Here is a 16,678-nt window from a genome sequence, read left to right as displayed (position 1 = left end):
AACCTTTTTTTTAGGAAAGCCTCAAATCTGTGGAAACAACATACAACCCATCTGCCATTATTTCTAATAATTTACAGCCCATTTGCTAATTCTTAAGGGTTTTTTTGGAGCCCATATTCTTTTTGTTAGCACTACAGCCCATATTGTGGCCACGGTTAAAAAATAATACGAAATTTTGCATATTTCGGTGCAGTCCAAACTGTTTTTAATCCCGAAATTTTGAGTCACATTCAAACTGATTTTAAAAATAAATGTATATCAATATAAAGTCCAACAAATTGTCCATGCATAAAAATCAATGCAATTTAAAATCTCAAAATGAAAAAAAGAAATTTGAAACTAATTGCCGGTTTAATGTGTTTTAAAAATGTACAGCCCATTTCTGATTACTGATAGGCCATTTTCTCGGCCAGCCGAATGAATCTCTCCTCGTCTTGAAAGATTTGCAGCCCAACAGGTCTGACAAAGTGACTTACTTGGCAAATCACAAAAAACTAGGTTGTGGACATGGACCCAGCTGTCAGCCTCTCCACGTACAGTACTCTTCCGATGGAAGTCGGTTTTTGACCACATTGACCATGCCGCACCGAGAGCACCATGGCGGTGGACGACGGCGAGGCCAAGGAAAGGGAGGACGCGGAGCCAGGGAAGACGCGGCAGTGGATGCCCACGCGTAGAGGAGTATGAGGGTTCACTCGTTCGGCTGCGGTGTGAGGCTGTCGTCGCCCCAGAATAACAGGGGGTGTGGGTGAGTGCAGGGATGGCCTGGCCAGCAGCGGGAGTAGTAGGGGGCGGTGAGGCCTCCGCGGCATCACAGCCGGCCACGGGAGGCAGGAGCAGGCGGCACGACCGGCGCTGCTTTGGGCGGCTGGAGCAAGAAGACCAGAGGTTGAAGAAGCACGATGGTCGTTGGATGGATATCGTACGGTCAGTACAGCTAGAATCGTTCATATTGACTAAGTTGACAAAGCCCTCCGTCCCCGTCGACTTAGTGGGCCCAGCTGTTAGCCTCTCCATGTGCAGTATAATTCCGATGGAAGTCGTTCCTTGACCACGTTGACCACGCCGAGTTCCGTTGCATGCATGCGTCCATGGGCGTGGTGCATCCCCATTGTCAGCCTCTCACGTACAGTCATCTTCGCAGCGATAGCCTGGCCGGCGGTGGGGTAGCGCTTTGCAGCAATGCGTGCTAAGCAGAGCCGCTAGCCGCTGGAGGCCGGACCAGGCGGTCCCGGCGACGCTGGAGGAAGAAGACGAGAGATTGAAGGTGCATGCCGGCTGTTGGATATAAATCCAATGGTTGTGAATGTCACAATCATTTGTTAACCAAGTTGACAACGCCCTGCGTAGGCTTTGACCTATTGGCCCACATGTCAGCATGCAAAAATGTGGCATATATTTAACCCATGTTTTCTAGAATGTACAGTCCATTTGCTAGGCTGGGGGAACAAACAATTTCGCGTCAATCAGGCCCATTTATATTTTCTAAGAAATCCCAGCCCATTTGCACTTCCTTGAAATACATGAATTAGCTGGACTCATTATATATATAACGTTATGTTAGAAGGAGCAATTAATATCAAAGAATAAACCGGAGAGGCACATTATATATATATATATATATATAATTAACAAATTAGCGAGTTATTGCTCAAAATAAAAATGAGCGTGTTATTATTAAACTGGCCCTTAAAATCTTCGCAAGCTTTTGTACGCAATCACCAGGATTTTCCTTGCCTGTGAGTCAAAACCAACCAGGATTTTCCTTGCCAACTTCTGTTAAACATTTACTTTTATAAGTTAATAACACGTGGGATGTTTTTATAATGTATATATAAGTCTCTGTAAAATATACGATAATAATAATAATATAAATATATGTAATGTGGTTAGAAGGGAAAAAATAAATTGGACACAACATTATTATTCATATATAGAGATAAATAGAACAGAGGCCTGCGTTTTATTAAAAAAATACATTGGGCTGCCGATATTTAAGAAGAAGCCCATAGGCCGGTATGGACCTCAAAAAATAAGTTGAAACCACTGTCTTCGTATGTCGTGGGCTACGCATGTTAAAATACAAAACCTAGGCCTAGCTGATACTTGTTCGCCCTCTGGAAAAAAATGATACCAGATCCACGAGCGAACTGGATTAAAGAGGGGGCCGGCGGCACGACTGAAGAAGCACATCAGGAGCAATTTTTTTCTTCAGTGGATGGCTCTCGATAGCATTTTTTACTTGCCTCTGCACCATACAACTTGTATTTTTAGCCTCCCAGTCCATCGTGGTGGACCAGCAGCCCATTTGCTGGGCGGGCCAACCTACCGAAACCAGCACTTGATTTTTCATCAAGCCCCAAAAACAATGCAGTACTATGTTTGTATTGAGGCCGAAAACATTACGGCAGGGGTTGAGCAGGGGAGAGGGGAAGACAGAGTAATAAAAATATTAAAAAGAGCTGATGCGCCATTGCTACCCTAACAAAGCATGTGCAATTCTTCTCGGGAAGAAGGTGTGTCGTTGACACCCACACGTCACATACCCCACAATAGGCATACTAACAAGTTCACACACCAATACAACATAAAAGGTAAACATTCATATCAAACTCAGGTTCACAGGACACTTTCATATTCATAGCCAACATTCACTATCAACAACTCAAAAGATTCATATATACACAAGCTCAACATATTTATGCATCCAAATGATTGATAGATCACCCGACAATATTCATACATAATTCACAAAAAGATTCAGATATACACATGTTCAGTATGTTTATGCATCCAAATGATTGAGATCACAGCCAATATGATCCATGGACGAACTTTAATTACCTAGGGTATAGACTGGTAAATGGTGTTTAGTCGAAGGTACTTCTTGCTAAAATTAATTCTTGTACGAGTAAACTTTCGAGTACATAAGAGGCAGCACAGACAATCTGAACTTTGCTTGTAGGTTTATCCTCAAATAGTGGCCTCGTGCGGAGCGAGGATTGAGCAACTTGGCCACTACTTCCATCCAACTAGTTTACTGGCTCATCTTGGTCCTGTAGCTCGCCAAAATTCTACATTGCAGACGAGAAAGGAGGCAGTTGAGAAAATGAACCACCCAAATTTTTTGTGCAGTTCAACTGAAATGGAGCATCCCTGGCGTGCAGACTGATTAAGTACCAGATGAATATACGCGTCAACCAACTTGTCTGGAATCTTTAGACTCCATGCCATACAGTTTGCTACCATATCTGCGATAACCAAAAGGCACAAGTTGGGACCAAAGACTGGACTGTGTTCTTCTGGGCTATGCGCCAAGCAATATTTTTGGCGTTCACTCTCCTAAAACTTGGGAGTTTGACAACTGGTTGACGCCGATTGATACTCGAATGAATATAGGCACTTCTTGTCAACATCGATGCTTGTCTGAGTGAACTTTTGAGTACATAGCAGTAGCATAAGTATCTGTCCATCTGACCATTTTGTGCAGTTCTACTGAAATCACCCAATGCAATGATTTGCCTGTGAGTTCAGGCTCCAAGTTACACCTTTATAAAATCGGCAAACAGTGGCACAATACCAAATTACCTATACATGACAAGCACAATAATCAGGATAAAGCCCAGTACCAACCTGTGTGAGGTAGCATATCAATTACTATTTCCTTTCACTGGAAGTCGAGATAAGCGACTGACAGGAAACGAAGGAAGCAAGCAAGCCGAGACAAAGCGACTGACATGAAGGGAAGGAAGCGGTCGAGGCAATGAAGCACCCAAAGTTTTTGTGCAGTTCCACCAAAATCGAGCATCCCTGTTGGCACATATATTGAGAGAGTGAGATTATTGTAATAGTGGGACTAGTTGATGAAACATACACTAACAAACAGAAGCACCCTCATTATCTTAATGGGTAAAGTTAGCAACATAGTTGTCTTGCTTAAAGAGAGGTATTAGTTTATTTAATCAGTGCCAATTAGCTCAACACTCAAAACATTGCCATGTATCATAGGTTGCAAAACTTTAACGTGCAAAGATAAAGGAGTTTCTCATGATAGTAGCAACACAGTAGCACAATACATATATAGGTACAACAAACTAATATGGCTGAAGGCCTTAGGCTGGTACCAACCTGAGCAAAATATGCTTATTCAAGTAATTCCAGAAGAGATGATAAAGCACTCACTGGAATCACTCAATAGTATATATTTTTGTGCACTTCAAATGTATGGTTGAAATAACTCTTGTTTACCAGTGGTGAGATTATATCGAAAGATTATCAAGAACTTCTAGCAGAGTTAAAGCACTGGCTGGGATACAGTTCATTGTATTCTCTAGTGCAGTTCCACTAAAATGTACGATTGGCACAACATGATCCCTGTTTGCACAAGTAGGAAAAAGGTGAAACCTTCATTAGCTTAGTGAGAAAGGATAGAAAGACAATAGCATTATTATGTCATGACACTACCAAGATTCCCTCCCTGCTCCACCACATGATTCACCTCCAGATACATATATACACATACATGATTCAACATAGGGTGCTACTAAAGATTTGTTTAACTCTGACGGGAAAATTAGGCAGCAATAAATTAGTGCTACTTAAGTACTCCTGATTAATTAAGTGACCTTGCAGGAGAGACGACAGAAGTGGAAGGGCTCCCTGGAGGATCATCTCACATGTAAGGGAGACATTGCCGGAGCCCTTGAATGGCCTCGACTGAGGCCTCGGCTTCAGCAAGATCAACTTGGCACTATTGATCATGTGGAGCTGGGTCACACATGCATCGAGAATCCGGTTAATTAGTAAGATGTGTCGTTAAGCCAAGTACTACTATGCTGCATTTCTCTATCTATCTCTACTCTATTATCTATTACTCTTATACTGTTACAAAAAAACAGATTTGGTGATCTTGTTGTTAAGTGCATCTCAATGTTACTTGCAACGAACGAGCATCTTGCTAGTCTTCCAAGTAAATTAAGACTAGTAGCAACACAGCAATACAACACCACTAGCAAGATGTCAGGATAGCATAGGACGGTACTATCGTGTGATCTTCATTTCCTCCTCCTCCTCCTTCTTCTTCTTCCTCTTCATGCTCTGTTTCTCTTTCTCCTCACCAGTTGGTGAAACCAAGTACATGATTGGCCTTCTAGTTCAGAATTGGTTTTGTCAGTGAGGTAGTACAAGTGTACTAGTAAAAAAATAGCATTATTTTCTCATGGCAGTCGGAAAATAGAGACGAACACATGCATTAAATATCATTCTTACCTAAAGGAAGGTTATGGCGCCAATATGGATGTTGAGGATTGGAACACAGATCTCCCTTTGTGCAGTTCCACCGAAATGAACCAACTATTCCATTCTGACATTCTAGTTAAACAACACAAAAGTCACTTCTTTTAAGAAGAGTTTTGTGCAGTGCACCAAAAGGTCACAACAGCAACCAGGTGAATTGGATATCCCTGTTTGCACAAAAAGGTACAGAGGAAACAATCAGACTCTCAAACAATTACAGGAAAAAACATTTGGCTAAACTTGTCGTGGCTTATAACAGTGGCATGGCTTCATTTTTACCAGGGACATTAGATTAAGAACAGCTAAATATTTGGTATAAGGGCATGGGACAGTGGATGCACCAGCAGTCCAGCACCATGTACGTAAACAGGGGCATAAAGTGGTGATTCATAGTTTGTTCCCCCGAGAAACAAACATCCAAGAAACATATCTGGGTTGGTCCCATTTTTGTTCACTCTAGCCACCTACTCCTATGTGTGGATAGCAAATCTAGTCCTGGTCATACCACTGTGTACAACGTTACCCCTATATTTCCCTTTTCGACCAAGATACCGGTTGGATGACCAGTCTGTACTACTTTCACCCCCTTTCCTTCCTGTTTGTACCAAGTCCGATGTACATACTAAATTCCCCCACCCCCACTTTATTTCTTGTTTGAACCAAGTACTCCCTCCGTCCGGAATTACTTGTCATCAAAATGGATGTGTCTAGAACTAAAATACATCTAGATACATCCATTTCAATGACAAGTATTTTCGGACGGAGGGAGTACAAGATTCGACTCCATGAAGTAGCTTTACCTCTAACAATAGAAGAAGAAAAATACTAGGTGACGTTGGACCATCCGATCGAGAGGGGCTAAGAGGTAGAAAATGATGCACATGCAGCGACGTAGCAAGCTGGGGAGGTAGAGCTAAGGCGGTTTCGAACGAAGATATACCTGAAGGTCCTCGGGATGTGGATAGGTGGGAGGCGGGAGGCCGGATCCGCCCACAGGCAACGACGAAGGGATCGGAGGACCTCCCGCGCCGGCGCTCGGCCAGAGATAACGGTGCGGCCGGTAGTGGGTCTCCTCCCTCGCTGGCGACGATGGCCTAAATGCTGCCCCTCCTCCCCTTCACCGGTAGAGGGGGATACGTCCGGATCTGTAACCAGCGGTGAGGATAGAAAGCCAGTGTTTTTTGAAGGGAGAAAGACAGTGCTACTACCCCTATCTTGTTTAGATCTGGAGAGGATGAGAGTGTGTGAATAGAGCAACCCTAGCAAGCAAGCGCGGAGGCTCCGACCTATATATACGTAGTGGGGTAGTTTTCCTTTTTCACTCCATCAAAACAATCGTTTAAAATTGTGTACTACTACATGCCAGGTCGCGGTTTTTTTAGTTGTTGATTGTTTTTTGAGATAGCTACCCGCTTGTTCCAAGTGGTGTTACGGTGTGCCAGGTCGCACTTTGTATTGTTCAAGTCTGGTACTACAAGTCCCTCCATTAAATGAACAACCACCCCCTCGTAAAAATTGTGAACAAGCCCACGGCTAAAATTAGCGGAAACGTGGGTTGCCCCAACATGCATTATTATTTATATTTTCTACTCCACATGTCATAGACACAAAAATAATGTGTCATAGACACAAAAATTGTGGCAAGATTCCCTTAGGCAAGCCAAAGTGTGTCTAACAATTTGAGCAACTCAGGTTAGGCAAGTGTGGCAAGTGTGGGAAAAATAATGTGGCAACATAAGACAAACATAGTCACAATCAAAACAGCCCCGTAATTTTTTGTGACATGCATGGAAATTTGGTTAGTTAAATTTATAGTCAAAATTTGGCAAGGTGCATCAAATCAACACATGCAAGTATCAAAAGGAAAGTCACGACATGCATGCATGCGTTGTACTCCCTCCTTTCCAAATATAAGTCTTTTTAGAGATTGCAACAAGTGACTACATACGAAGCAGAATATGTCTACATACGAAGTAGTCCATTTGAAATGTGTAAAAAGACTTAGGCTGGCCATAGTGGGGTAACATAAGTAGTATCATGCACTTGGGACTCGCAAACATGCTTATGTGGCAGTCAATTAAAGAAGAGAGAGATGGTTATAGTAACATAGGTAGATACCGTAACAAAATAAATGTGATGCTACTATGTGTCATGCATGTCAATAAATGAGACCACCTATGATACTAATCTATGATACTATGCACTATAGAGATAAGTAACATAGACTAGTAACATATGCATGTTAGTCTAAGTTACTCCCCACTATGACCAGCCTTATATCGAGTGCAGTGCTTTGATGTGTCGCGTCAACTCGTACAAGACCGAGAAATTTGATTACTACAACGCCCTCTCCCTCGCGGACTGAGCTCCGGTGCCTTAACTGCACCTGCCTTTGGCTGCATGACAGGAGGGCCAACCACCTGTTGGGCCCACCAGTCATAGACGCAAAGGAAGGAGCAGTAAGTAGAAGCTTCGCTACATGCTATCCCTCCCGCACGAGGTGGACGGACATGCAGCAGTGGATTCGATACTGTAGAAGTAGGAGTAACATCATTGTTCGTCTTCTCAAAGAGGCGAAGAGCCAAGCGCAACCCGAACATGGCAGTTGCGAACGCTCGCGTGGTGCGGTGCCTTGGAGCATGCATATAGTAGCCAGGCTCTTGCATGAGACAAAATTGCTATTGTTTAACAATTAAAGTCCATCATCCATTGGTTGATACTCATTCTGCATAGGTCCACGCGCTTAGCACCGTTTCCTCCTGGGGTCACCAATGTTTATTTGCTAATTAATAGCATTGCTTGCAATGACCTAGCCATTGCAAGTCATTAAAAGCATGCACACCTATCATCTCTTATTGGTTGATATGTCAAGAAACAAGAAACAAGGTAGAAGTTAATGCACTGCGCCTAAGTGTTTTGGGACTATTTGGTTTTCGTAAGATGATGTACACACCTAGACGGAGGGAGTAGTATAGCCCTGTAAACCAGAAAGGAGTATTTGCCTTTCTAGAGATTTCAACAAGTGAGACTACACCGCGTGCAGCCGTGCAGTACTCCCTCCCTTCCGGTTTATAGGGCTCAAATCTCAAATCTCATGAACCAAGGCATTTTGCGATTGGAGGAATGTACTACCTCCGTCTAGGTGAATAAGTCATTCACATAGTTCTAGGTTGACGATTTAACTATCTAAATATGTATTATATGTGACAAAATATATATATATTAAAAACTACATCCGTGTAGAAATCTAGTGATATACTTTTCATGACATATAACGCATATTTAATTCCTCAAATCGATGACCTAGAACTACGTGAATGACTTATTCATCTAGACGGAGGTAGTATCTCGTACTACTTTACAAAACTACCCTAATAACTCATGCATTAACTGCGTAGTTCTCTCATTTTCCTCTCCGCCTTGGTCGCGGTGCACAATATTGAGCACTCCTATATGACTAGCCGCTCTATCTACATGCGGGACATTTCAAAGCATCCGGGCCTACGTGCCATCCACCAAATCACAGCGAGGTGCTACAGTCGAGACCTACCTGTCATCCCGGTGTGGCCGTCATGACCCGTCATATCACAAAACCCACACCTTTACCAGCAGTGGTAAGGTGGCCTCCAAGTTGGACTGGACGAAGCAACCATCATTTCACTCGAACGCTTGTTCAAGCCCTTTCTTCCCTTTCTTGAAGAAAACCTCACTCCAGGCTACTCACTTCTGCCATTTTTCTTCTGTACCGATGAAGGAAAGGTGGGCGAATCAGTTATGCTGCTATATTTTCATTCCAAGAATCTTCTTTTTGCGAAGCACCGACCGATTCTCACATCCTATTCTTTTCTCGTTTTCATTGTGATTGTGGTTTCCTTTCGATTGCTTTTTGTTTGTCAGTTCATTGATGGATCCTGGAGCACAAGGCAAAGAGTTGCCGGCAGACAATCCACTGTAGACAACGATCTCCAGGAAGCGAGCACCGACCAACGAGTTGACCATGTTGGCGGGCCAACCCGTGGAGACGAAGAACTCCAAGAAACAAGCACTGGCCAAAGAGTTGAGGACGTTGGCAGACAAACTCCTCAAAGAAAGTTGGAAGAACAGCAAGGGCCACACCGTGCCTACCCCAGGAACTCTGATTGCCACCTATGTGAGGCTCAAGACCGAGTTTGAGGAGATAGTCACCGTAGCAGTATTCCCCTGGCAAGGTGATGGCACCCATCGAGGATGAGGAGATGGCCCCCGGAGGGATGAGATCCCCCGGTGAGCTGCACAAGGTAAAAAATAATGGCTTACTACCATAGTTGTGGTTTTTGATTATTTGCAATGTGCTTGCTAATATGTTAGGGTTGTGCAGGTGCCGGTGGACGTCCTTGATGACTCCGATGTCGTGGCCCGTCCTATTGGCATCGCCCCGAAGATCGATTCCGATGCCGCTGTCCATCCTATGGACATCGCTCCAGAGATCGATTCCAATGTCGCGGTCAGTCCTGTGGACATCGCCCCAGAAATCGATTCCCATGCCGCTGTTCGTGCTATGGTCATTGCCCGAGAGATCGATGACTAGAAATAGTTGGTCGCGCTAATCCTTTAGGGTAGTTTGCATTGCCCTGTGTTTAGTTACCAGAAGGATGCGTGTTATCAAACCATCTTAGGGCTAGTGGACTGTCTTGTGTGGGCGGATCTTGCTACTTTTGTTTGATAGTGAATCATGCGATGAATCATGCGAACCCTCTCCGAGTTATGGAAACAGATGTATCCTCACCAGCTTTTGATGCTATAGTACTTGCAAAACACTCACCGAAGAGAAACGTTGGGGCTGATGAGCTCGTGGTATGCTTATACTTACCCTTCATCGATCGACCAATAGCCCTAGCTCCTAAAATTGTAGGCTTAGCGATCGATCAGACAATAGTCGACACGGATACATTCAGGCCTCATTTGGTTCATAGGGTAGGAAAATCGTAGCAAAAGTACAAAGAACGTGCAACATAAAATCATAGCAGTGCAGAGACGTACTCCCTTCGTTCCAAAATAGATGACCTAGGCAGGCTAGTTTGGCCTAGTGGGTTTCAGTGATATGACGTGGTACAGTGCCGTCCAGTCTTCGCGTGTGGTAGCAGTATTGCCGGTACAGTAAGTTTTCTTGAAGAAGCGGAATTCAAAGAAGTCATGATGGTTCCTTCGTCCGAGCAACTTATAGTGGGAAAGGTTGGGCCTGCGATACGACCGGGGTAGACCAGGATAATTTTGTGCATGGCAGGTGGACCAGGATGGTCGACGTCCCACATGTCGGCAAATGAAAGTATTCTTTCCTTTATAGAGGACGAGCAATGAGTATTCATCGTTTATTTTTTATGAAAGATATTGTCTCCACTGTTACTCCTTGACTTTGTCAATGCCTCTCTCTCCTCCACATAAGCGGGGACTACTTGCTATGCATGCGACGGGCAGCTGGCGTCTTGAGGGGCCAGGGCGGTCAGAGCGGGCTCCGGAAGCGGTCCGGACTCCAGCATGGCCCACCTCACATTATCACCATATATTTCTTGGAGTCCGTGCGCGGCGGGCGGGCGATCTCTTCTCCCTCCCCCGTTTCTCTCTTCTCAGCCGACACCCACCGAGCAATTAGATTTCGGCTATCGCCGGTTTATTCAATTACAATCCCACATGTCAGTGAAATTGCAAGACAACGCGTGTCCCCTATGGTGAGCGGCGTGCGAGCCGGACTGTTGGGGGTGCGATGCGTACGAGTCGTAAGTGTGCCGCCTTTTCCTTTAGAACTTACGAAGCGTAACATTTTCGCGCGATCGATCGATAAAATGACAAGGGCGGTGCTTTCCCGCTCGTTAGGCGGGCTAGTTCGAGTGATATGACGTGCTACAGTGCCATCCACTTGCTCCATTTTTATGTAAGCAAGATAAAAATGGAGGACTGTTAGCGATTATAGCATGATAGTTAGGGCATCTCTAGCGCTGGCCCACAAATTTACACTGGCATCTATATGAACTAACCGGACTAAATCCGTGCAAACAAAGCAAATTTCAAATTAACCGGATGAAATTCATTACATTTCAAAAACTTTTCCTACAAACTGGACGAAATTCATTACATATTTCGCACAAACCGTACTAAAGTCTACTGTAAACCTAATCTAAACGATCGACGACGCCCGACCACCATGTCCGGCCATGAACCCGAGAAAGTCGGCCAGTGCCTTTGCCTCCTCCTCATCCGCCTCGATAATCTCCTCCTTCGGAGCACAAGGTTCTGAAGATTCCCGCCTCCACGTCGCCATCAAGCGGCTAATCGGCCGCCGATGTTTACCCCACCAAGCTTGGCGTCGACTGAGTGGAGTAGCGGTGGCCTTCCCGGGACCAGAGCGGCGGCGACCTACTGTGTACTACTCTTCCTCGCCGGCGGCTGTGCCCGCGCACACGCCCCGGCTTCGTGGTCGTGGCGGCGAAGGGAGGCCGGGGGGGTGTCGGCAATCTCCTTCGTTTGCTCCTGCGACAGTACGTCTAAGAGAGCTTTGGAGCGCGCCCAGAGCGGAGCCGCCGATGTCCCTTGTCTTCTCCTGTGACAGTACGTCCAAGAGAGCTTCGGAGCGCCAGGACACCATGGTTGGAGTGGTGCCGACAGAAGGAAGGGACCGGAGTAGAATAAGTGTTGGTCTTTGGCTATGGCTGGGAGCTGGGGCTCAAGTTAATATAGCGGGCGAATGGCAATGAGCAGCAGCAGACAGATGGACAACTGGCGCCGGAGTAGGTTCGTCCGGCGTGAATGTGGACGCTGCTTCAGTGACTTAACTGCGGATGCGTTGGGTTACTGACATGTGGGCCCAACGGGCATCTGGCCCGCATGTCAGTGACACACCAATTGCACTTGCAGTTAAGTCTGGTGAATGTGCATTGACATTCTGGAGAGACGGTGACCGTTTCAGGCGGGAAGCGCGCGCTAGCGATGGAAGGGGTTTCGGTGTGCAGTGGCACTAAGATCGGTCGCTCACGATAGTACATACTCCGTACCATACTACCATAGTACCCTCTCTAGCTAGGCTGTTTTATACATTGTCGTTGTGATGGATGATATACATGAGCAAGGCGGTCCGAGTAAGACCGTTGGTGTTGGGCCAGGTGAATACATGCTCGGCGTTCGCGTAGCCTCCATCAAACGTCTAAACAGTAATGTCAGGCACCGCCGGGGCACGCAGGTGATGGGATCGCCGTTTGCGTTGCGCCATGAGCAGGACTTTGATTTAGAGGGCGACGTGCATGCATTAGCATGCTTTGGCAGCGTGAGCGTCAAAGCATGAGTGTCTGACGCAAAGTATTTCATTTTCATTTGGCTGACCAGGGTGCGTTGCAGAGACGAGTCCGTGGTTTGATTCCCACGGACGCATAATTTTGGTTTTTACTGTACTAGTTAACCCGTTGCGCCAAATGGCAAAGACCCACTAAAGCCATGTTGTCGATGAAAATGGTTTCATTTATTCGATACTGGCAATAGAAAGCCTATCTGTTAAACTACGCTATAGTGAAAAATGTTTATCATGCTGTGAAATCCGAGTTTGGAAAAAAATGGCGCAGAGGCCCGATGAATCGATGTACACACTGAAAAAAAAATACATGATTTAGTTGGTTTAGTTGTGGGCAAGCACATATGGTAAAAAAATTTAAGGGAAATGATATGGTTCAACCGACGGATAATCAACGAAGAATACATTATCTTTAAATATAAATATAAATATATATATATATATATATATATATATATATATATATATATATATATATATATATATATATATATATGAGCATGCATGTTCTATTATCTTGTTCGGGTAACATAGAGCCAAATGGCAAAAGGTTCAGACTTAAACCCAGAGTATTTTGAAACAGCTTGCATTTCTTTAATATCTTTAAGTTTGAACAATCATTTAGGTGCATGGTATCAATCACCTAAACAAATGAGCCATTCAGACACCATTTTCAACTTTTTAGGTGCATGGAGCGTACATCCATTCTCTTTTTTGCAGCAAAACTGGAATGTACCTTGAGTAATAGGTAGAAGAGATAAACTTTGTTTTCAAGGTACAAATATATTTGGTGTAGTATTTAGTCACAACAAATGCACATGTTATTTGGCTCACGATTATCAGTCCTCTCCAATCAGACCATAAAATAGAAATCAGGTTTTCGTGAATGATTAAATATACACACAAAGGCACATTATAAGGTTCAGGAGCGAGTGGGGAAGGTTCTTTCAGAGGAAGAAATGCAATTGATTATTTTTAAGTGGTTGGCTGACATGTTGACCTAGCATAGATCAAGCAATTCCATGACCATCTTAGTATCAAGACTAACTTGTGCATTCATGTCAGCAACACTCTGTTTTAGAAGGGAAATGCTTTCATCCAGTGAAACTTGTTGTCCAACCTGATACATAGCAGAGCCATAGTTTCAGTTAGTTTAGTCCTCTAGCACAACATAGGAGAAACAAATCAAGTCATTCAATCAAAAGTACCTTGGAGCCCTCCTCTTTGGGGCTACGGGATGTCGAGCGCTCGTAGGAGACATGGATCGCGCCATCACAATGCCCTTGACACATAAGATTTTAGCACCTGGGATATATAAAGAAAAATCAGAACAAAGGTGAATCTATTCTAATAGACATCGAGAGAGGGGGGGGGGGGGGGGGGGAGAAGGATTGAGAGAAACTTGCCTTGACATCAGCCATCCCTCCATGGGAATGCCGCTTTGAGCTCCTCCCGTGCACACCATCTTCAGCCATCAGGACCTCCCCTTTGCTCCAATCCATGACGCTACAGCTCCTTGTCCCTAATCAGACCAAAAATGATTCAGTATTGCCATAACTGAATCTATCAGAAAAATGAACCAATGTTTGGTAGTACTCCTAAGTTGGAGTAATCATGTAAGAACATGCTTGATCTCTTGCAATGGAACCTAGAGTTAATTACCTTAATACCAAAGTAAGCTGGGCCTTTCATTTTTTTACTTTTGTTCTACAATCATCAAAATGTAACAGAGCCGTAGCTCCACAAGCAAATAAAGCATTGAAACTATAAGGCCTTACAAACTAAGTAAGTACAATTCAAATGTAAATATGAAATGGTGTTGCATAAATTAACAAAGCGAACTGCAGTTCAGTACCAAACACTGTCTTTTAGTTCTGTGATGATCACATTATTAACAAAGACTGGACAAACAACATTCTGAGAAACTAAACCAACCATTTTCAAGACAAAGAAATCAAACTTAAAAAAAGGGCAACCTGGTGCATGTAGCTCCCGCTTGCGCAGGGTCCAGGGAAGGGTCCGACCACTTTGGGTCTATAGTACGCAGCCTTTCCCTACATTTCTGTAAGAGGCTGTTTCCAGGACTTGAACCCATGACCTCATGGTCACAAGGCAGCAGCTTTACCACTGCGCCAAGGCTCCCCTTCAAAGAAGTCAAACTTACAACTTGTAAAACATCTTCGACACATAGTCATAGAGCAGAAATAAAGTTTTTACTTCTTACAGCCCTGGAGAACAAATATGGTCAGTAGCGAAGATCTACAAGCTCATCAATAGAAAATATTTGCTTTCTATAAGATAGAAGTAGAACCATGAGAGAATCTCTGCATATGGTAGACCCAAAAATTAAGGAGGCAGCAAATGGCATTAGATTCACACCTGAACCACTTGAAGAAATGATGGAACGGACATAACAAAACATAATAACAATCACCATCAGGCCCTAAACTGAACATGTCTGATGGGACAACATATTCTCTTTTTTACAGAATCAAGATTGTATAGTCAGCGCACTCCAATCGAACAATAATGTGCATCAAAGAAAACAAATATGTGGCAGACAAGTCGATCCTTGTCCCAGTGAGACGGAGGCATACCTCGACGGGAGAAAAATTGCACAGCCCAGCCACTCGCTGTTGCTCATGCTCTGTCTTTGGTGAACCATTTGTATCCAATCTGCAAATCAAAGAATACAAAGGCCTCAATGACCACTTTAGATCAAATTGCATTGTTAGAGGCTACACAATTGATGAGACAAAGTGGCGCCCCTGCAGCCGATGCCCTCATCGATGTCACGAAGTGGGGCTGAGAGAGGATGCAGAGGCAAACCTGAACCTCGTCGAGCTTGCTGCTCCTGTTGCTCCGGTCGGTAACCCTCCCTCAAGCACCGACCCCATCCGCATCAGCTGCTCCACCCACCCCTGTTACTTCCGTCTGTAGCCTCTAACTCGCCATGGCCTTCTTCCCCTGCCTGGGAGATTCATGTGGGGGCGGCCATCATGGACGAGGGAGGGGACTGGTGCATGTGGTGATGAGGGAGGGAGGAGGAAGGAGAAGAAGGTGCGCCTGCGACGATGCTGTGAGGAGGAGGCGCCGTCGGGATATGAAGCACTCATGGCCACCCCATCCCGCCACTTTCCTGTCCCCCACGACGGCGACCTGCGCGCGAGCGATGGGACGACGAGGAGGAAAAAGAGGTGAGGTGGTGGAGGTGGAGCAGTGGGCAGCAAGGCACCTAGGGCGGAGCCCGTGGCGACGAGGGCTGAGAGGGAGGGAGCGTGGTGGCGGACAGAGGGGGGAGGAAGGGAGGAGGAGCGTGGCGGCGGACAGAGGGGGGAGGAAGGGAGGAGGAGCGTGGCGGCGGACAGAGGGGGGGAGGATGGGAGTAGGAGCGAGGAGTGAGGGGGCGTGTAGGCTGTGGATTGGGGCTAGGGTTCGCCGTTCGCGCGGTTGCCCAATGGGCTGTGCGCCAGAACAACGCTCACGACGCGGGCACGCGGCGCGTTAGGATCGGCTACGCGCACACCCAAAAAAAGGCAACCCAGCCAATCAGCTTCTGCCCGAGCCCACAGGTCATTCCCCGCTCAAAACTACCCGCACGGTGAAAACGGGAACCATGGACTTCCAGTGAAGATCCAATGGCAGGCAGCAAAAAAAGACCGGATTGACCAAGATCTAACGGCCGACGAAGATCCAAATTGGGGGAGAACCAGGGAGATGAGTTGCCCAGCCACCTTATATGTTTAAATTTCTTTCTCCATTGACAGGTAGGGCCGCGTAGATAGATAAAGAACAAGAGCTGATGAGGTGCATGCGGACTGTTTGACTGGTCAACCAGACAAATACGAAGCTATACGCTGAGCCAGTGACCATATAATCACCATATCTCGTATACAATGATCAAAGTGAGCTAGTATAAGACAAGTTCAATGACCGCCAATGCATTTTACTCGGTAATAAATGACCAAGATTGAAGGGGAATCCAAATTTGCTTTGTCTTCTGTCCTTGAGCTCTTAACAAACCAATGCACTATACAGTTGTCCGGCCACTCCACCCCAGAGCTCTCA

General features: G+C 45.3%; 2 long non-coding RNA genes across 3 annotated transcripts; both read right to left on the bottom strand.

Annotated features, from left to right (window-relative positions):
• Window positions 1-13,386: 13,386 nt before the first annotated feature.
• Window positions 13,387-13,919, bottom strand: LOC123159267 (uncharacterized). Its single transcript, XR_006479611.1, has 2 exons — window positions 13,819-13,919; window positions 13,387-13,730 (listed from the first exon to the last, which is right to left on the bottom strand). It is a non-coding gene; the product is annotated as an uncharacterized lncRNA (long non-coding RNA).
• A 92-nt stretch (window positions 13,920-14,011) lies between these two features.
• LOC123159266 (uncharacterized) lies at window positions 14,012-16,002 on the bottom strand. Of its 2 annotated transcripts, none has more exons than XR_006479610.1 (3): window positions 15,440-16,002; window positions 14,587-15,286; window positions 14,012-14,132 (listed from the first exon to the last, which is right to left on the bottom strand). It is a non-coding gene; the product is annotated as an uncharacterized lncRNA (long non-coding RNA). The 2 variants fall into 2 exon arrangements; XR_006479609.1 differs by having other exon boundaries at window positions 14,015-14,132; window positions 15,208-15,286; window positions 15,440-15,999.
• Window positions 16,003-16,678: the final 676 nt, after the last annotated feature.

This window comes from Triticum aestivum, chromosome 7B, assembly GCF_018294505.1.
Source record: "Triticum aestivum cultivar Chinese Spring chromosome 7B, IWGSC CS RefSeq v2.1, whole genome shotgun sequence".
Lineage (NCBI taxonomy): Eukaryota > Viridiplantae > Streptophyta > Magnoliopsida > Poales > Poaceae > Triticum > Triticum aestivum.
Note: the sequence above shows the minus strand (reverse complement) of the source record. Positions and strands in the feature narration are given on the sequence as shown.